The sequence below is a fragment of the Leptosomus discolor genome, chromosome 17 (genome assembly GCF_034619465.1).
Source record: "Leptosomus discolor isolate bLepDis1 chromosome 17, bLepDis1.hap2, whole genome shotgun sequence".
NCBI classification, from domain to species: domain Eukaryota; kingdom Metazoa; phylum Chordata; class Aves; order Leptosomiformes; family Leptosomidae; genus Leptosomus; species Leptosomus discolor.
This window is the reverse complement of record NC_141407.1, coordinates 14,965,323-14,986,728: the sequence shown is the minus strand read 5'-3', so window position 1 is coordinate 14,986,728 and position 21,406 is coordinate 14,965,323.

Here is a 21,406-nt window from a genome sequence, read left to right as displayed (position 1 = left end):
TGGAGGATTTCCAGCTTTCAGCCATGCAGCGCAGAGATTCCTTTTTCATTATTTTGTCGAAAGCCAAGTAGAAAATAATTTCTTGGAACTGAGCTGTAGCAAAAGATCATCAGTGACGCAACACCACATCACACTTCCAAAAGCTGGCAACAGCATGTTCCTGTAGCTTCTCAGAACTGCCCCAGCAAGGTGGACAACGGAGAGGTATGATCTGCTGGGGGTATGCAAGGGGGCCCTGAAGATCATGAGGAGCCTGGGGCTGGGGAGAAGACCATACCAAGGAGGGCAGATAGGTGGGAAATGAAGGGGGAGCAAGGTCATGAAGTTACTTCTATGGCCCAATTTATTTGTTATTTCTAAATAAAATCCCCAGCCTGGATGGACAGCTATTTATGGCCAGGAAGCTGTCAAGTAATAGTTCCTTAATATAGAAGTTGACCTGTCCAGGGCTTCCTGGAGCAACTTTTCCTCTTGTCAGAAGAGATGGATCGCTTGATTTTTATTATAAACAACAGGCTAAAGATGATGAGGGAGAGTGAATCCGACATCAAGTCACAACTCAGCTGAGATGGAGGATGAAGATTTCCACCACGCAAGCCTTGCTGGAGGAAAGGAGATGTTCCAGGCACTGGGGAGCATTGGTCCCCTCCAGTGCTGTGACAGCTCAGTGGCTGGTCCCTCAACATAGCCCTGTGCAGGCACAGGGGGGTTCAAGCCACTCTTTCACCAAAGCCCATGGATGAAAACTGGTTTTGGAGGAGTATTTCTTGTGCCTCCAGAGCTTCATTAGCAGCTTGCATCACGCCAAGCTCCAGTGCTGGGGCAGGGGCCGTCGCGGAAGGGCATCCCTCCAGTGCCGGGCTCAGCAGCGGCACACCATGTTTGCATGGCTGGGCTCTCACCATGGATCCACACCTCCACCGTTTGTTTTTCCACTCGGTGGCCTGCCAACATCCACAGCAGAGCCAGGCACAGCCATGCAGCAGATAAGCCAGCAGCACGGGGCTGGCAGGGTGACACCAGCCCCAAATCCAGCCCAAACTGTGCCTCTGGGAGCCAGGAAAATGGGTGATGTGGCCCAGGCTCAAGAGACCTGCAGGCACCCTGAGGTGACATGTCGGAACATGGGCGGGCAGAAGGGAGCAGGAGCCCTGGGTGTAGCGTGAGTTATGCTCCCGGGCAGCTCCCCAAACCCCAAGCTTTGCAGGCAAAAAAAAAAAAAGCAGAGCAACACAAGTCGTGGCAAGATGATTTCTATGGACGATGGCAGGGGGTCTTTGCTTTTTTTTCTGCATGAACCCGAGGGGGAGAGTTATTTTAAAGGCAAACGAGAAGACCCAAACAATGCCAAGATGTTGACACCAGTGGCTCCAGCGGTTTTATTTATTGCCTGTTGGTAACCGTCGATGGGGCGTCAGGATGCTCCGGGGGCTGGTGGCTGACGAAATGAGGCAGAGGGACAAGAAGTGAAACAACGGGGACGCATGGGATTTTTCCTTCCTGCTCACTCCCTGCACTCGCTGGACGACATCATCCATAACGCTGGTTTTTCGTTTCTCGGGGGTGTCTTCTAACCTTTTGCTCCCATCCCCGAGGCAGGAGCCTTCCCTGCAGACTTCTGTCTCCTCGTCAGCCCTAACAGGAGAAGCAACACCATCTGCAGAGAGGGGAGGCTTCCTTTCCTCCTGGTCCTTGCACCCCCAGAGAAGCCAGCACCCCAGGAAGCTCACCCTGTGCACATCCCAGCCTTGCAGCAGCCACAGCCAGGGGGACCCATGCACCTTCCAGCCATCACCTTCCCAACTTTCCATTTCGAAGACCTTCCCTGGGGTGTCCACATCCCTTTGTACCCCTCGTTACATGGCAAAGAGGAGCATTTGCCCCAGTAGGTCCTGATCCGGAGGTTATGGGCTTCCCACGCAGTGCCCGCTGTCCTGCCTTGCCTGGCTCCAGTCAACAGGCAGGAGCTGCCTTTGGTGGGACCCTGCCCAGGCTGTGCTAACAGCACCACCGCCACCTTTTGTGACCAGGCTCACCCCTCCCTGCCCCATCCCCAAACAAAGCTGATTCACAGACGTGCTTCAGAGATCAGCTTTTACTTCTCTTCCCCAAACCTTTCTTGCTCCCCCTGGTGCTCCCTCCCCTTCCCAGGCATGGTGTGTATTTGCTCTTCTACAGGTCTGGTGGCTTGTGGACAGCTATTATCTTTACTGTTGTTGTACGGCTGCCTTGGAGCTATCAATTGCCTTTGTTCAAAGGTCACCTGCCCAGATGATTTTACAACATGACTACAATGATCTGTTCCATTTTGCACTTTATACTGATGCCACGGTGATTTCTACTAAGTCAGCGAGTGAGTAACGAAGCACTTGAGCCTATAAACACTTGTTGTTCTTGTTTATGATCATATTAATAGCACAATAAAATCATTGCTCACCTAAGCGGTTGCTTTTAAAAGAAAAAAAAAAAAAGACGTTTGTTTCTTTTTGATTTCTGCATGGAAAATGGAAAGTTTAATTTCTGTTGGGAGCCCTAAAGCCCCAGACTCTCTAATGGGTGTCACTTTTACATCAGAGCAAAGAGAGCCATCATTTTTTTTCTGCATTGTGCACGGCAGTCTTCAGCACAACTTGTGCGGCAGCTCAGCTGCCGACCGGGCTCTGCCTGAACTGCAAACACCACCCAGCCGGCAGATAGGTTTGGGGACATACAGCCCCCAGGTGAAGCTGTGCACCAAAGTCCCTGGTTAGGCCGATTTACACCAGCTGAGGAACATGCCCAGCTTGGTTATAAGAGGATGGGGGCATCAACCTTTCTTTTCTTGGTCCTGGTGTTAAGTCTGGGAAGTATTGTGTGGATCCAAGAGGTTTTTCCTGGAAAGAAGGTGAAAGCGAGGCTGTGAGCCAGGTACAACAATGCTATAGGGGGTGTGGGGCTTTGTTGTTGGTTTTTTTTTTTATTGCTCTGGAAGTGCTTGGTGGTGCAGAGAGGCAAATTCACTGCTAATTCCCAGTCCTTGTCCCCTGCTTCCCTGCTCCTCTCTAGTGCTTTTTATTGCTAAGTTTGCTGTGTACCAGCAAGGAAAACAACTCATGTTGCTTTCCAGGTCAGTGTGCTGCAGTAATTGGAATGTCCAGGCTATTTACTCATGCAGCAGCTAAACCAGAGCTGAATATTCAATCTTACCATTGTATGCATAGGAGAAGAAAACAAACAGCTTTGCTCCTTTCATCACGTCAGGTGGTCTTTCTTGGAGCAAGCTTTGTGGCCAGGGGTTGGTAGGAGGTGGTGTCTCCAAGAACCTCTCTGGTTCGGCATCAAATTTACATTGAATAACCCAAAAGACACTTAATGAGGAGCAGTAACACCTTTTGCAAAGTGGTTTTCTATCAAGGAAGCTCCTCCTCAAGGGGAAGCCTGGGGAGAAGCAGCACATACCAAAAAGGCTCGTTTTAAAGGGAGTTTATCTGCATATCCTGTTGTCATCTCTGGAAACCTTGTAGTGACCTTCCAATACATGAAAGGGGCCTTTAGAAGGCAGGGGAAGGACTGTTCACAGGGTTTGTAGCGATAGGACAAGGGGTAATGGGTTTGAGCTAGAAAAGGGTAGACTTAGTCTGGACATTAGGAAAAAGTTCTTTAATATGAGGGTGGTGGATCACTGGAGCAGGCTGCACAGAGAGGTAGTGGAAGCCCCATCCCTGCAGACATTCAAGATCAGGCTTGATGGGGCTCTGAGGAACCTGAACTAGTTAGAGATGTCCCTGCTTATCGTAGGGGGGTTGGACTAGGTGACATTTAGAAGTCCCTTCCAACCCAATACATTCTATGATTCTATGAAACCCCAGATACCATGCCTCAGCAAAATTTCTAGCCAACATTACCACCACAGGTAACATGCTGCGGATACAGCAGGTGTTGAGAGGAAAGAGGAGCAGTGGTGGGCTGTTTATATGGTCAAACTTGGCAAAAAGCAGCTTTATCTACAGTGCTTTAATGCCCCTGGGACCGTTAGCATTTACTAGCTCTTTGCCTGTTCTTGCAGGCTGTGATCAAGAAATGCATTAGTATTGGAATCTAAAAAAAAAAAAATGTTACAACCAGCATTTCCACAGCAGTGTTAAACATGGCCAAGAGCAGGCCTTGACTATTGTGGTGTTTGAAAATGTTCGTCTCTGAGCTGCCTCCAGGGCCAATTCTTCAGCTGGCACAAGGTAACAGTGCTGAATTGGTCTCCCATGGAAACCTCTGTCAGCATGAACAGGATGCTATGTACATTTCCTGATGATCCAGAAGAAAACAGGAGAAAGTGGGAAAATTTTATCATTCGAGTATAAGAGTCTATCTTGGGTGCAAAACTAGCTACTTCATGCCAGTGAAAACTTTGGGAATCCTCTTCTCAGGGATGAGGTCCAAATAAGAGCACACAGAGGGGAAAGGATGGAAAAGTAAGAGTGCTTCTTACTAATTTTTTCCTCCAAACCGAGGAAATGGCTGAAAGTAAGCAGTGGTGGAAACTTCCAGCCCTTGTCCCATTCTCACCTGTGCTCACATTTCCCCTGCTCCAGGGCAAGGTGTGGGACTGACCCTCCTGTGGGACCACGTGAAGGATTGAATGGGAGGAAAGGAGAGGTGGGCACAGGCAGGACGCAGAGCAGGGCCCTGATGGTGCTGTTGTTTCAGGTGTTGGTATCATTCTTCCCATCTGTTCGCTCTCTGCTTGTAATAAAGAAGAATAGCTCTGGCTCGTGAAATGAATGGAAATGATGGACATTTAGCTGCAGGAGCCCACTATAACATCCAGCTGAAGGGGGGCTGAAGCTGCTTTTAGTGATATGGCCCTAGCGAGCGGGGTAGGAAAATAGTGCTGGAGACACCACCCCTCCATGTGCGAGCAGGAGGACTAAGGTGAGAGGCAAGGTGGAACTGGCAGCGTTAATCATTTACCCAGAGTGCGATGGAGGCTGTAATAGACACTCTGAGTGTGCACAGCGATCTGTAAGCATAAATATTAAATGGGGAAGCTGCTGCTCAAAGGGCACCATAAAGTGGCCTTTTGGGGAGGCAGCTTATTCAGATCCACCTTTGTTTGCTTTGTGGGAGCGCATTCCTGTGCTGTGGTGCTGTCACTGGCAGGACCATCGCCACAAGACAGCATGCATGGGGACTGCAAGGTGATTGTCACTCCTGAGCCTGACCTTGACAACCTTCCTCCCTGATTAATAATGCTTCAGCATGAAACAGAGGCGGAGGACTTCCATAGAAGATGATGGCAAATGGTGATCGTTCAGGAGTAATGGTGGTGTTTGAGTCTCATTCCATGGGAATTCCCTTGCAAGGGTGTAAGCTTGCTTTTCTGCTCTCCTACAGTATTTAAAACCTATTATGTCAGAATGTATATAATAAGTATATATTATTTCTATATTAAATAATACAGATATAATAACAAGGCAAGATTTGGGATTCACTTGGCACTCAGGTGTAGTTGAACATGTTGCCATCACCTTCCTTTGACAGGAACAAATGATAAAAAATACAGACTGTCATTTCTCCATAACCAACCTCATCTCAGTCAGCAGCAACCCAGACCTTGCTGTCTTTAGCTTGGCTTGCTCGCTGCACCAGAAGAAGCTTTCCCCAGGAGCAAATTCTTCCTGTGCGCTGAGGTGCCAGAAGGGTCTTGCAGTTCCACAAGAGCCTGTAGAAAGCCCATGATAAAAACAAGAGCTAAAGGGGTGTTGTTCCTGGATGGGTTTCCCTCTTGGTACATTGCAGAGCTTGCTCCTAAATGCAGCCTTGCTTCCAAAGAAGAGGGTTTATGAGCATGAGCCTTGTGTGCCAGCTTGGCCCTGTGCTCTGCATTCAAGGGAGATGTACCTGCAGTGTCTGTGGCTTCCAGGAAAGTCCCAAAGCATGAAAGGCCCCACAACTGCTCTTGGAGGAGGCTGAGGACCCAGCAAAGCTGCTTCAGAAGTGTCTCCCTGCAGGAAAGTTGGTCTCATCAGTATTCCTGTAGCAGTCTTTGCTACATGCCCAGGAGTGATTGGCAGTGGCTTGAGCTTTGCTTTTAAATCGTGCAGCTTTGCCTCATATTAAAACATGATTAGAACGGATTTAGCAATTTAAAATATTAATAATGGATAACTCATTTCTGAGCAGCAAGTTTTAATAACAGTGCCCTTTCTCTGATGGGCTATGTTCCGAGGTTATTGACTTTGACATTGCTCTTTGCCCTTATCTTTAGACAAAGATGCAGAACTGGCCCTCATGTTGCTTCCTTCCCTCTATTGCATGGGGTGTCCTGGGCAACCCCATTTCAGAGCCAGTGCTAACTTTGCAGAGCTAATGACAATAAACCTGGGGAAAGAAGAGCCCCATCTACCTCATCACCTTGAAGCTGCATGGTTGGGAGAGCGTGAGCAGCACCCTGGGGTGCTCATAGGGAGGGAGCACTTGGCCTGTCCTTGTCTCCTGCCCCTGGAAATTTGCACCTGTGTTTAAAGCAAAATTGCAGACAGGAAAAGTACTGCCTTGTACCATTTGGGGGGATGACAGCCAGGGTGGATTGGAGACACCACTAGCTGGTTTGACATGTTGGCACTTTTCCTCCTTGGGAGCTCCAGGTTTCAGAAGGCATCTGTGCTTGCACGGAGTGGTTTTTCTGAAACTTTCTGAAGCCTATGGTTGCTCTGAAATGAAAATACCTCTTGCCTTTTCGTTTCCTGGCTTGCTTTTCTTTTCTGGCTCGGTTTGTGCATCACCAATCATTTTAGTTACAGCGGTGTCAATGGGGCTTGTAACATAACCACAAAATCAGTTACATCTGGAGTGTGCTGAGCAAGGTCACTGGGAGCGAAGTTCCTTTTGTTTTTTTTAAAGGCAGCCTGAATAAATGGCAACCGAGCCCTCTTGCATTTGCAGGAGGCAAAAGCCAAAAATAAAACCACAATAGCATCCATGTTTTCCAGTTAAAATAGCTGTCTTCTACACTTGTAATTATTCTGGTTTGATTTTTTCAAAGAAAAACAGGTTAGGGAACCAGTCAGTAATTAGTAGGAAATTGGTTTGGATACAGTAAGTATCTACTTATCTCTTCATCAAAACCCAAATCTAAGCAAAACCAGAACCTGATTTGAGGTTTATAAGCTTTTTTAACTTGCTACTTGGGTGCTTCTGAATTTCCCACTGAGATCCAAAACCAGGAGTAAAAAAAAAAAAAAAGAAATTCAGGGAGAAATCCCAATGACTTCTCAGTCCTACTCAGAACCAGGAAATCTGGGGACTTCCTCAGGAGGTTTCTTGGGAGACTGACATGCTTTTTGTTATCAATCACTGATGCTTTTTTTTGAGGTGCACAATTGGGCTGCAGAAAACCCCGCCAATGTTTAGATTATTTTTCCGTACTGAGTCAGGCTGCCCAAATGTGTTAATTCATTAAGCATGCTGCGCTCCTGCTAATTGCCAGCTTGGGTCTAGGCTTCAGCCAGCTCCGAGTGTATCCTCAGAGTGGAGGCTTATCTCATGAGCTTCCTGAGTCTGCAGAATTGAATGAAAGTCTCACCAGGAAAAGTGGTTTGTTTTGCTTTTAGTTTGTTTTGTAAGAAAGCTGAGAATTTCCCTTCCCAGCCAAGTCTAAATTGACCACAGAGAAGCCCACAAGTTTCAGTGCTTCAGAACCTCAGGCTCTCCAGACATGCTAAATTCCTTTTTATAAAAAAAAATAAATTTAGCTATCCACTTTCAGTCCTCCACTGAAATTGAGTATTAATTCAGTTCTAATTTGGAAAGAGGCTGTGAATATGCTGTCCTGTTGTCAGTTGATTTCCTTCCCTTCCCCAGAGAGATTTTTTTTGGTAAAAAGTTGGTAAAATGTTTAATCTCTATCAAACTTTCAAGCTTGGTTCCTTATCTTCAACACTGTGGTGATGAGGGCTCTTTCTGGTGTTGTCCTCGTGTAAGAGGTCATCTGTCACATCCACACGTTGTCAGTGATGGAGCTGAGCTGCAATGGGGCAAAGTGACTCGCCAAAAGTCCAACAGGAGGTCAGTGGCAGGAATGGCCCTGGCTTCTTCGCTCTGGATTTTATCATGGAGTTGGAGTAAAAACAATCTAAATAGTAAAGTTTGGGCTGTATTTGAGGAATGCAACCACTGCTGGGGTCAGCCAGCGGGTGTGGAATGGTCCTGCTGATGGACCCAAATCTGCAAACCCATCCTGGAGTGGTGTTGAGGTGCTGTTGAGCAGCCCTGGCCATCCCTGCTAGGGACAGCACTGTGCTGTCCTCCCTGGGGCTGGAGCGTGGCTCCTGCTGGGCTTCTGTGCTCCCGAAGCAACAGGGGCCCCGTTCGCTATGTAAAGGTCAGTAGGATATTTATACCACTATGGTGATGCCCAGACCAAAACCTCATCTAGCTACATAAAAATCAGGTAAAGGCAGAAGTGTAGTAAATAAAACTATTTTCTAGTGGGTGGGCTTCTAATCCTCTGTACAGTGGTCTTGCTAAAAAAGATCATTTCAGGCTGAAAGGCAACAAAGTTCCTCCTTTTCAGAACAAAAGGGGGTTTTGTTGCGGGGGGAAAACAAACTAAATTTGGAAAACACTTAATAACAAACTTGCCTTAATTTAACAACAGCTTTTATTAGATTGCACTTGTCCAACGAGATTAATGGACGTTTTCCTTTGAAACTCTGGGAGTCTTTCCTAGACACTGGGAATAAGTAGGCTCCTTCAAATGTTCTACTTCCTACAGGATTTACTGGTGAAAGATTTAATACAATTCAGCACAAACATTTTAACCTTTCCATCTAAAATGCTGAATTCAACCGTTTCCTGAATGTGTATAATTTAAAGGCTTGTGTTTTCCTGTGTCATGCTCTCTGAAGCATTTTATGTCGCCTTGCTCCTATTGACTCTTTTAAGAAAACACTGCGTAAGTATACAGTCACTTTCAGATAACTCAGATGTTTACTTTAAGAATGAAGGAGGAAATTGAATACTCAAATAAAGTTATGCATCGAAGTGCCAGAAGCTAACTGCCCTCTTAAATTTGCTTGTCTTCTTGAAAGAGCCTTTAAATACAATTTATGATGTAAAGAGCCTTTCCGTAGTGCTGAGTGGGATCTCCACTGTCTCCGTTATAAATGGATGCTCCCAGCAGCCGCGCGTGGCTCTTGCTGAAGTCTGGCCCGGGGATGCTTGTGAGGCAGGGACAAATATGGTGCTTTCAGGAGCTCGTGTGCATCCCGTTGATCTGGCGTGGAGCGCAAATACCCAGGCTGCTGCCTGTGCCGCGGTTTTGATGTGGTCAGCTAGTACAGCCAGAGCTACAAGTGGGTGTAAGGCAAAAGGAGGGTTTCTAGCATCATCTAACCACTGTCATGTCAACTTCAATATAGGTTTAGAACTCAACTGGGGGAAGCAGTATGTGGCTGCCTGGGTGAGCAGTGCCATTTGCTGTCCTGTTTCTCCTGCCCCTGGTTTGGAAAAACTTCAATCTGCTTTGGGTTTAGGGGTATAACTCAAGTCAGTCCCTAGTTATGCTTGTCCCTGCAGTGTGCTAGCACCTGAGGTAATTGGTTTTTTTCCTTAAAATGGTTGGCAAGCATGATTGAATTTGCCTTGAATTAAAAAACAAAGCAATTCCCCAGTGAATTAACCTTGCAGACTCCCCAGCGTGTTCCTCCTCCCCTTTCCTTCAAGAGGGTTTCTCCCAGGATCTCATTCCACCACACTAATGAATCGCTACAGTAATGGGAAAGTGATTGACATGTTAAATGTCCTTCCTTGAGCCAGAGAGATTATAGGATGATAAATATGAAAAGGCACATGTGGCTGGTTTGGCTTTGCGAGCGGCAGGCAGGGCTTTGTGGGAGGCTCGGCGTGTGCCAGGGTGCCAGAAGGACTCGGCTGCAACCCTCTCTGTAGAGCATATGGCTTTAATGCTCCTGAGCTCATCATTTGGCACAGGGCTCCTCAGGTTCATATCCAAGTATAACACTTTGACATATATTACTTTATTTATGAAAAGAGGAAAGGTTTCAGAGTCCTTTTGGGTCCTGTGGCTGAGATTTGATTGTGGGATGAGGGAACAAGGTTCACTCTTGTGAGTCCCAGTTGGAAGTTTGCTGACCTCCAGCTCTGTACTTCTCAGCAAAGTCATGCCATGCTCAGAGGAGATCATGAAAAGCTGCCTGCCTCTGTTCAACAGCCCTGTCTAGAAGCAGGGCCGTGGGCCAGACTCTGCTTCACACAGTAACCTTTGAGCAAGGACTGCTGTCACCTGCACCCTGGAGCCTGGGCAGTGGGCAGGGGGTGCAGGTATTATTCCTGAATGGACTGCTCAGGGGGTAAGTTTCTGCCAGTGCAAATCCAGTCTGGTTTGTTCCAGTTGGGTGGATTCTTATGATTTCTTATTAGCCATGGAATATTTGATTTATTTTTTCCTTAAAGATTTGGCTTCTGGGGTTTGTTCTATTACATACCAGCCTGTGCTTTAAAAAGCAGTCTGTTATCTCCGTGGGTGAGGAGGGCAGCTGGATCACATGGGTCCAGTGACCTGAGATGGAGCCTCAGATGACTGCACTGCTGATTTAGGATGTTAAGTTTGGAGGGATGAATCTAGCTGTGGCTCGGAGCTGTCCTGGAGCAGGGTGAGCTCAGGGATATACCTGTTGGGGACAAGGTTGCCTGGCTTTCCACACCTCCTTCTGCACCGAAAAGGGGAGTGGTGGGACTGACCTGTCCCCCCAGAGCCACTGTGCTGTGAGGGAAGTGGTTATTAGCAGAACAAAACGCAGGTAATAGCACTCCCACACCTCCTGTGATTACTGTATTTAAAAAGGTGAAGTCATTGAAAACTTGAGTAGTTGAGCAAGTGTAAGATAAAGAGCAGGAACCCAAATGACCTCGTGGCTTCCAGGGCAGAGGAGAGGGCCAGATCTGGAGGGCAGACCAATGGAAGAGGCACTGATTTGCATCCAACCTTCCCTTCAGCCCCACTGCCTCTTCCCAGCACAGAGCTCTCCCTGTTTCCCACAGTCCTTCCTGCTGTAAGCTCAGGAAGCTTTTGGGGTGTGATGGAGGCCCAGGGAGATCTAGCTGTTCCTTATAGCTGGTCCCTCTTACAGAGCACTTTCTAGAAGGGCCATGGCTGAGGAGAAAATGACCCAGATTTTTTCCCTCCCCACCCAAAGTCAAAAATACCCACATTGGAGCAGGGACGTACTGGGGGTTATGTGGCAGGTGAAGGCAGACCTGTGAGCCAGGCAGAGGTCACTCTCAAGGTCCAATCTCTCCCCCGGCACAGGCTGCACCACCAACAGGATCCCTATCGCACACTAATATTGGATTATGATCGTGAGACTCCACAATGTCACACTGATAAGGGTGAGGGTTTGTTCCCCTGTACAAGCCTGTTTCATTTTAACACGTAGGTATGTCAAGTGAAGGGAATATTTTCCCTTCTGCATCAGACTCCAACTTTGCTGAAGTTGGTCACAGGAGCATGTGTGCAGATGTCAGGGCTGGCAAGGAGTGCAGTTATGGGTACAGGGTGCTTCAGAGGCTGTGGGGAAGGGAAGGGGCTGGGTGTGCAGACCCTGACGGGAATGGGATGCTGTGGGTCAAGAAGTGGTGAAGGAAAGTCTGATGTTCATGAGCCAAACTGGCAGAACTGCCTGGCTCTGCATTTCAGAGGTTACTGCAATATTGCAAGGACATTTAAATCATGAATAGTTACGAGTTTTCCCAAGCTTATCCCAGTAGTGTTTCTTGAGTAGGCTAGAACAGCGCCTTTACCTTGCTCAGGTCCTTCTGACACAAACAAGAGCTTGGCACAGCCTGTGAGGGTATCTCACGTCTCCATTTAGACTATCCATCAATGGCCAACATGAGGTGCTTCAAAGGCAGAGTTGGACCAGGAGGTCATGGTGGAAACAGCCTACTTCCCCGAATGAGTGAGAAAGACCTCTTGTAATCCTAGATAAAAACTTCTACCAGAAACTGATGTTGCTGAGACAGAAGTACACTGGGGACTGAAAAACTTAATGCTGCTTCCACTTGAATATGGCCTGCTTGCGAAGTGCACCCCGCAAACCAAGTCATCTTTGAGGAGAGAGAGGTGTGAGTCATTTGAAGGAGAAAAATACAGTGGCAAAAAACAAATACACATTGGGAAACTCCATTGTCTGGGCCTGGTTCCCACGCAGGTGGTGCAATCGCTGCCTTGCTCCCTCCAAACCCAAGGGTCCCTGGGGGAGAAGATAAAGTGGTATACTTGAGGAAATGGGTCGGCTTCCCTTGGGCTGAGCTCTAATTAATGAGTTAAAATGCAGAAATGCATCACAGCTTGTGTTCCCTGGTCACTTCCTACTGAAAAACCCCTTCAAAACCTCTGCCAGATCCGTGTGCGTCCAAGTCAATACCGTACACCAAAATGTCAAAGTGGACAATAGCAACTAAAAATAAGCAAAGACAGGAATTTGCCTATAATATTTTTAAACTTGGAGGATGGCAAGGCTATATATAGCCAATACAGAAAAAAGGGGGGTTGTTGCTTAAATGAGGAAAACAAGAGGTGTCGATGTTTAGCTGGATAAGTGGTTTGATGTAGATTTAATTTCAAAACCAATAACCCTTTTTGGGCACTGTTGTACCTTTCTGCACTTACCCCGGGGCTGTCGCAGGGTGTGTGGACTTCACGGGGCAGCTGGAGGGCAAGTGGATCGTATCGTAAAGGCAATGAGTGTCCGTGGGGGATTTGTACCCGTTTGCTATTTAGCTGAGTCAGGGAGGTGGATGGAGGACGGGGCTCCGATTGCAGAGGCAGTTTGGGAACAGGCTCAGGCAGTGGCTGCTGCCTGGTGCTCAGGGCCGTGGAGCAACATGTGAAGTGGCTCCTGACTTCACCTTTTGCTCTCCAGTTTGCGCTGGGAGCCTGCTATCCACGCTGCTCCTTAGAGGGACAAGGAGACGGAGTAAGTCAAGGCTGCTGCTCCCTCTGCCGACTCTGGCCGAAAGCAAGAGGCTCAGCCCAGGGTGAGCTCCAGGGCCCGAGTCCCAGCTGGTACCTGTGCCCAACCCCATCACGAGCATCTCCAAGGGTGAAAACACCACTACCAGAAGAGCTGCTTTGCCTTACATGAGAAAGAGATGAACGAACAGGAGATAGGGGGTTGAGTGAATGTTTCTTTTTTTTTAATGTATCTCTATGACAAACTATATGATTTTTGCCAAAGAATATGTTGATGATAAAACATTCAGTTAGGATCTAACCTTGAATCAAAGAAAACTTTTCCACTGAATTTAGTGGGAACATGTTCAAGTCTGTAATCTGCAACTAGAGTTCTTTGCACTTTTTTTCCTGCAGATCCCTTTAATCCTTTAGCAACCATGTGTATTTTCTAAAGAGGTTTTCTGTATGTCCTGGGGGTATAAAATCACAATGGGAAAGAAGTGCTCCTTATAAACTGTGAGCAACTGTAATCTGCCTCCAGCTCTGTTGGTAACACCCTGTGGATATTTGCTTCTCAGAGATTAGAGGAACAAAGCAAGAAGAAAGCACTGTTCCATTATGGTAGAGCATATAATATTGTGATTATTACTCATGCCCTCCATCTAATTAATCATTTTGTGTGTTATTTGAAGGCAAACAGGGCCTTTGGTTCATTATCGCTTATACACACACAGAACTGGAGTCACTTCAGTGCCGTCAGACTTGGTTAATCCCTGCCTGGGTTTTGTACATGTCTGGGTATCTGAATCATGTACATGGCAAATGATCTACTAATATGTTTGCTCCACCAGTTTGTTCATATGGAGCCAAATATACGAAAGCATTCAAACTCCGGAAAGTGCAGATATGGTCCTAATGGACTTGACAAAGGCACCTAATGTTAAAGGTTGTGGAAAAAAAGGGGTTGCTGATGAAATGCTTTTTTTCTTTTAAAGTATTTTGTTTGTATTTCTTTTATTACCTGTATTTTATCCTGCTCAATGTTCTGAACTGGGAAGAAGGAAAGAGGATCAGGAAAACTCTGAACTCTACGAAAACAGAATTAGGGGGCAAAAATGTCAATTTAATCTAAAGCAGAGGAAAAGAGTGATTGTTGAAGATGGGTGTTTTGTGGTACTGAACAATGGGAACCAGACTATGAGCTGCAGCTCAGCCTGTTACCAGAATTATTGTGATGCTGCAGTGGTGGAATAAATCACAGCGGCCGCCTGGTTACCCAGGTAGCTACAACATGCAGTTATCCTGCCTGCCTGCCCCATCGATGCAGCTGCCCTCATCCTGCCTTGCTTCATGGCAGCTTTTTATCCTGCCACTCTGAAAATCTGGGCCATGAATTCTAAAATTTAAAGAAGCTCCATATCCTTTTCTTCTTTGCTCGTCTGTACAAGAACAGAGTCTGTTTTCAGGCTCTGCACTTGGAAGACTTCACATTAAGATTGTAACATTTTGATTACAAGTGATATAAAATGCAGTTTGCTTTATTTCCTAATTAATGATAGTACATAAGGCAACAGTAAACCCAATTGCTTCCAACAGCTTTTTATATTCACTCAGAGGCATTTTCAGAAATACGACTCGTGTACCCAGCAAAATCTTTCCTTGACCAGATGTAGAAGGAAAGCACTTTTATTGGCTCCATGATAATATCACTAAAGAGGAAACAAGCTATAAAAATTAAAAAAAACCCACACTGAATTCAAGAGTTGCTAAACTGAAAGATATAGAAACAAATACAAAGAAGATAATAAGGCCTTTTACTGATAGTGGTGTCCTGAGTAAATAATGCAGACACACTGAGTAAGTCCCCCTGCAATGAGACTCATTAGAGGCACATACATTGGCCCAGAGCAATTACTTTGATTATTCCCCAGCTGCTTTTCACAATAAATGTCCACAGACCCACCAAGGTTGCAGCCATTTTGCTCACCTCATGCCCTTGCAGATATATGGCCATACTGAAAGCAGATAAGTGCAATGTATTTCCCACTTGGGATCTTAGGCTCCTTGCGTTATAGACAAGGCTTTCAGGAGAAGCACTAGCCCAGGACAGAAGATTAAACAAGCCTGTTCAAACATGTGAGAATGAAACACCCACTTCCATAAGGAATGAGGGTGGCTAAGGAATGTATTGACCCATGACATCTGGCACATAGGTCTTGCCTTGGGTTTGCATCTGCAAAGGCGTGAGGTGTTCCTGAATTGTGATGAAATCCATGTAGACATTGCCTCCCTAAACATCAAATGAGTCTAATTCACACTTTTTTTGCTTGAAAGGGAAGACAATGGACTCCTCTACACACTGGCAGTCCAAGAACTCAACAGTGGATTTTTCAGAGATGGGACATGTCTGTGTTTCCCTGGAGCATGGGGGTGAAGGTGGAATTGCCATATTGTGTCCCAGAACTCCAGGTTGGAGAGTCGTGTGCATCCATGGGGTAGTATGGGTGTCGGGAGCTCAGCACCAAGGCAGGAAGGACCCAATAAGTGCAAAATTACGCCTCATGTCACCCAGACATAACAGGAGGGGGAAAAAATGGAGCCATGGGAAATCATAAAAGTTTAGATGAAAGACATACTGGTGGGTGGCTCAGATCCGCCAGCTGTTGTTTATTGCTTAGCACCAAGTCATAGCCTGGGTGGTAAAGAGCTAATAAGCAACCGACATTGTTTTTGAGAGGTTGCAGCAGTGACAGTTGTCAGCTGTGGGATCACTTTTGACAGCCTTTCCGACTGGCATAGTGCCCTAAGAGAACAGTTGCCATCAGCTATCAGAAACACCAGCGATCTCCTCCTCAAGTGATCTTACTGCAGAATAAGAGCTACGCGCTGTTACTACGTGCAGGACAGCAGGACAGGTGGTGTGCCTCATTTGAATAAGAGAAGTATAAAATTCAGGTGTTGGTCATGCAAACAGCTATATTAAAGGGAAATTGAAATATTTTGGATTGCCATCCTTCTAGGACAAAACCACATCACCTTGCCTTGCAGAGGTGTAGCACAAGTACCCACACTGCAAACCACACTTCTCCTGTGGGAGCTGCAAGAAGTCTATAGAAGTGTTTGGCTGAAAGTCAGGAATGAAAGCTACATTTCCTAAGGTAAATGTTCTTTTTTTCCCCTTGGTTTTAAATATTTTGACTGGGGAAGGTCCAATGAAAGGACAAAATAAATGAGCACGGGAGACTACAGCCTTTGGCAGCATGATAGAAGTGCAACCTAATAACAAAAGTAAGCTGAAAGCCAGTCAGAGTGCAAATACGTACATTGAGGACACTTTTGCCTTTGTATTGTACATCAGTAGTCTGAAGGTAAGGACGTTGATAAATGATACCCAACAAGCAGGAAGACTAAAGCTGACTCGGAGCGCTTAAATTTCACGGTAGCATGGGGAAAGATGGGCGGCGAGAGTCAAGACTGCGCAAGGCACCCAATAGATTTGCTTATCACTGTTTCTAAGTGACAATAACCCCCATTTCCCTCCTCTTGGTGTCACAAGTTTCCTCTTCATGCAAGTTTTACAGAGGGATTGGGCAAAGCCAGCCCAAAGCCTTTCTCTAGCTGAAGCAGGGTAGTTGCTAAACGTTCAGCTTCTGAAGGCAACTCTTACTTTGCCATGACCATCATGCTTTGGCAATGGAAAGAACTACATCTCCTTTGGCGAGGCTGGAAAGTGGGACCCCAGGAACAGGAGAGCATAAAAATATATATGGAGAAAATTAAAGGGAAAGCAAAGAGATGTCTGGCATGTCCTGAGATCCCCTTCCTTTGCAACGGCGCAATCCTCGCAAATGAATCAAGATGCATATTTGCTCAAAAGAGTTAATCTTTATTAACAGCCCCAGAATGCCCTTCAGCTGGTGCATAACCTGGTTCAAAGGTTTTGGAGAAAAACAACGTACCATAAACCAAAGGGCAACACTAATTGGAAGCAGTGTAATTTCTCTGAAAACAGCAATACCTTTCTGCGGGTTGATAACCGGAAATTAAATTTCATGTATGTTAGCATAACCCATCGTAAAGCACCAGGTGAATAAGGGGCGCAGGCAATAAGGGCAAGGGTTCGGAGCGCACGCAGTCACTGTCCAACAGCAACCCCTGTTCCTTGGTCAGAGTCAGTATCCCCAAAGGATTAGTCTCCAGCCTTGACCCCCCTGGTTGAAGGAAATTTTGCACAATGTGTCTTGTGTTGCTGCTTTGGTGGTGGAGTAAGGGTGGTGGAATAAGGAGGGACATAAATTCAGCTGTCCCCAGAAGCAGCATTGCTCCGCTCGTGTCCTGGCACGTGGAGCTGGGGCAGCAGCAAAGGGTTGCTGTGACTTGTCCCTCCGGTTTGATGTTCCCCCCTCACAGGTCACTGGTGCTTCAGGTGACCTTGCCTTCTGTGCTGGATATATAAATGAAAGACTAGTCTTAAAAAATTAATAGAGTTTCAATGTTAAAATGTCATGAAATCGAGAGTGGATTCAACCACATGCTGGGATTGAGTTTGCTGATGATGGCTCTGCCTGAAATGGAAACTCAGCTAATATTTGGACTGCAGGGCGTGTATCTCTTAGAAGGAAATGGCTTAATCTGGAAAAGGAGGCAGAAACACAAGGTCAGATCCTCTCTCCTCTGCCCTCATTTCCTCTTCTGGCTGCGCTGCCTGCCCTGACGCTGCAGAGGAGTCAAGAGGCTGATGTCTCTGAGAGCGATCCCTGGGATGCCTCTCACCAGAGATCCCTGCAGCACAAACACCCAACCTAGGGTGTACCGGCAGTTGCAAGGGGTGAGCTCTGGGCAGGGATGCCAGAGCACCTCTACTTCGGTGACATCTTGCGGGTAGTACAGTCCTGAAAGGATGGATCCTGCCCAGAAGTTGTCCTGACCCTGCACAACATAATGAAGTCGGCTGTCGGCCAAGGCAGACTGGTCGTGACGTTGAGTTGGAGATACCATTGTGGACCATCTGCTTTCCTGGGAGCTTGGTCGTGAATAAACAGAAATGTGGCCTCAGGCATTTGTTGTGTCTGCCGTGGTGCTCCCTCCACCTGGAAAGCCCACACCACTGCTGCTTAGAGAAACTAGAGAAACGTTTGCTGTTATTTCTTTTATTTCCAGCTGTTGATGGTTAAGAAGAAGGGTGGGAAAGCCTGAAACCTAACATACATTTGGGCAAGAGAAAAAGCTCTCCATCTACAGCATGGGCTGCAGAAAAGATGGTGACAACCAAGTGGCCCCAAAGAGGGACGGCTCTTTGTGGCTGCGAACCACAAGCTCTGCTCATAGCAAGCTGCTGCTCCTCGGGGTCTATTTTATTTTTGCCTGTCGCTGTGTTTGCGAGACTTTTTGTCTGTAGGCCTCTCTCCCACTGAACCCATCCATCACTGGTGCTGACAGAGGTTCCTGCTGCCCGAAATGGCCAGGAAGACTCAGTGGAGCCAGAACCTCAGGGGTCAAGTCCAGGTTGTCGTGTCTGAGTGAATGCTGCTCAGGATACGCGTGGCCTGACGTCGTGTTTGGAAGGCAGCGGAGGACCGAGAGGGAGGAGAAGGAAGGATAGGATGTAATCTTTCATCCTGTGAGCAAGCATGTGGGATGGGAATATTTCTTTTTGCTGCTGCAGGGGGTCTGGCCCCGAGCGGATGGAGGAAGGGAGTCCCCAGCCTGGGCAGAGAGCAGCCGCTGTCTCCTCAGCCCTGGCACAACTCTCCCGAGAATCTGCTCGCTATTTTTGGCTGCAGGAAAAATATAAAGGCAGAAAAATGTCAGGGACGTTGTGCTGAACTCAGTGGTGCTTCTTGCGTGGATGAAGAAATAGAAGATCTAAAGGCACAAATGCGCCATGGTCACAGTCGAGGGGATCTGTGAGCTGGGAAGGAAGGCTGTATGCATGGCATCGTACTGATGGACACAGGCATGATCTCAGGGTACCCCAGGGCAGCTGCCTCCCACCTCTCCCATGAAGAAAGGCTGAGAGAGTTGGGGTTGTTCAGCCTGGAGGAGAGAAGGCTCTGGGGAGACCTTATAGTTGCGTTAAGAAGGCCTTTTGCAATAGGACAAGGAGTAATGGTTTTAAACTGAAAGAGTGTAGATTCATACTAGATTTAAGGAAGAAATTTTTTATGATGAGGGTGGTGAAACACTGGCACAGGCTGCCCAGAGAGGTGGTAGAAGCCCCATCCCTGGAAATATTCAAGGACAGGTTGGACGGGGCTCTGAGCAACCTGATCTACTTGAAGATGTCCTTACTCATTGCAGGGGGGCTGGACCACATGACCTTTAAAGGTCCCTTCCAATCCAAACTGTTCTATGATTTTATACTTCAGCTAATGGGGACTGTGGCATGCTACAGCCCACCTCAGCCCCCCCACTTTATATCAGGCAAACCCCAGAAACTGACCCTTACACAACACAGTGGGACAATGGCCCCAGGGATGGGCACCCACAGAGCTTCCCTTGAGCAGGTGCTGGAGATTCCCCGCTGAGCAGTGACGACAGGCACCCCGGTCATAACTCATAACTCACTCCCAAATTGCACTTCATTTGGTCCCATCTCCCTGGAAGGAAGCTTTACCCCCTGGGCTGTACCCCGCTCAGCAGCCGCAGGGCTGCCTCCTGCCCCGGGAGCAGCCCCAGCCAGCGCACAGAGGAGCAAGAACCCAGTCACACTCACATTATTTCAACACATTTACTTAATTAGTTTATCAAGAAATGTGTTTGGCCTCGCCTGATACTCGGGAAATGCTGTCTGTCATTCGCAGGCATCCTGCGGGGCCCCGGGGAGCTGACAGACCCTGGCTCCTTCCTATCTCTCCTTAACTCCATTTGCCGGGCCTATTTCCCATTCATTGTTTTTTTTCCATGTAACACTCCCTCACCATTTTGGGATTAAAGTAATAGATAACAACATTATGTCTAAAAGAAGACCATGACAGGTAAAGGAACAGCTTGAGTAAGGACTGGGAAGAGTATCTGGAAAAAAGTTAAATGTATGAAAGTGTAGGAACTGGAAATATTTTTTATACCCTTCCAGCTAAGTTCTCTGCAGGTTGGAGCCACTTCATAGAAGTGACAATGAATGAAAAATTACTAATTATGTATAAAATATTCATTCCATGCTTCCCTGTGCGGAGCAGAGGATGGTTTTTCAATGCTATGTTGCCCAAGAGAGGTGGGCATTACGCCTGTCCACCCTCAGCAGTAGCATGTCCATCATCCATTGCCCAAAGTTTTCCTTTGCAACCATCTTCCTCTAACAAAGGCAGTTTCAATGAGGATCAGCTGGATCACACCTCTTTAAGAGCAAGGAAGGTGTCCCTCAGCCCTGGTTGGAGGGCCTGGGCTACACAAGGGAGGATATTTGGGTGCTTGGTGGACAGGGGAGGTGGTGGCACAGCTGGTCCCAGGCAGGATCAGGTAAGCAGCAGCCACCCTCGGTGATGGAGCATTTACCCTGTGTAAGTACTTGCTGCTCACCTGGCCTGCAGCAGAGGAGGTTCAAAGTCCAAGCATGCCCAGGACAAGTGAGAGCCATGGACCAGCTGCTGCCCGGGGCCCCTGCAGACACCATCTGTGTTAAATTGTATGTTATCTCAGAGATGCAGCTTGAGGGTCTGGAGTAACCTTGGCTTCTGCCAGAGGTGCTTCGTTCATCAATGGAGAAGCTTGAAATCTCCTTCCCTCAGCAAGGCTTGTATCTGAGACCTCCCTGTTCCCATATTGCTGATGAGGACATGCCACTTACAGGGTTTCTGTGCTCAAATTCAGCAAGACATGGCCCAGGAGAACCCACCTGTTCAGTTTCACCTGCAGTTATTTATCTGTACATGGGATTACTGGGGTAATACAGGTGGTCCTGGCTGCTTCATTAGCTAAAACCCAGCTTTGCGGTGATAACAGCTGAATGTTTTCAAGGGGTTATTTCTATTCTAACCTTTCCCACGGCTCCTGATGACAGTCTTGGGTATCTCAGTTTGCTTCCTCTTGCTTCACAACCATCTTTCATTAAATTAAGTTCATGAGTTTTTAGTGAGTAAAACATAATCACAGGGTTCTCATTAGTTCTCCTGTCAAAGCCATGCTAACAGCTAGCTAGCAGACAGTGAGGAAACCAGCACTTGTGGGTACCAACCTACTGTCTTCTGGTTAATTACTGGTTGGCAAAGTCCCGTGGTGTCCTAACTGATGTTTCATGGACTCAATGTCACTTAATCAACCCTGTTCATGTCTCAGACCCAATGAGCTGGGGTCAGACGTGCAATGCTTACGCAGCAGCCAGCTTGTTACCTGGCATTGGTACCACAAAAACGATGTACTGGTCTGGGCAGGGCTGGGGCAAAAGAGGTCTGAAGAGAGTCACTCAAAAACCAGTCTCGGTGCAGATACATCTGAAATTAATGCCAAGTGATG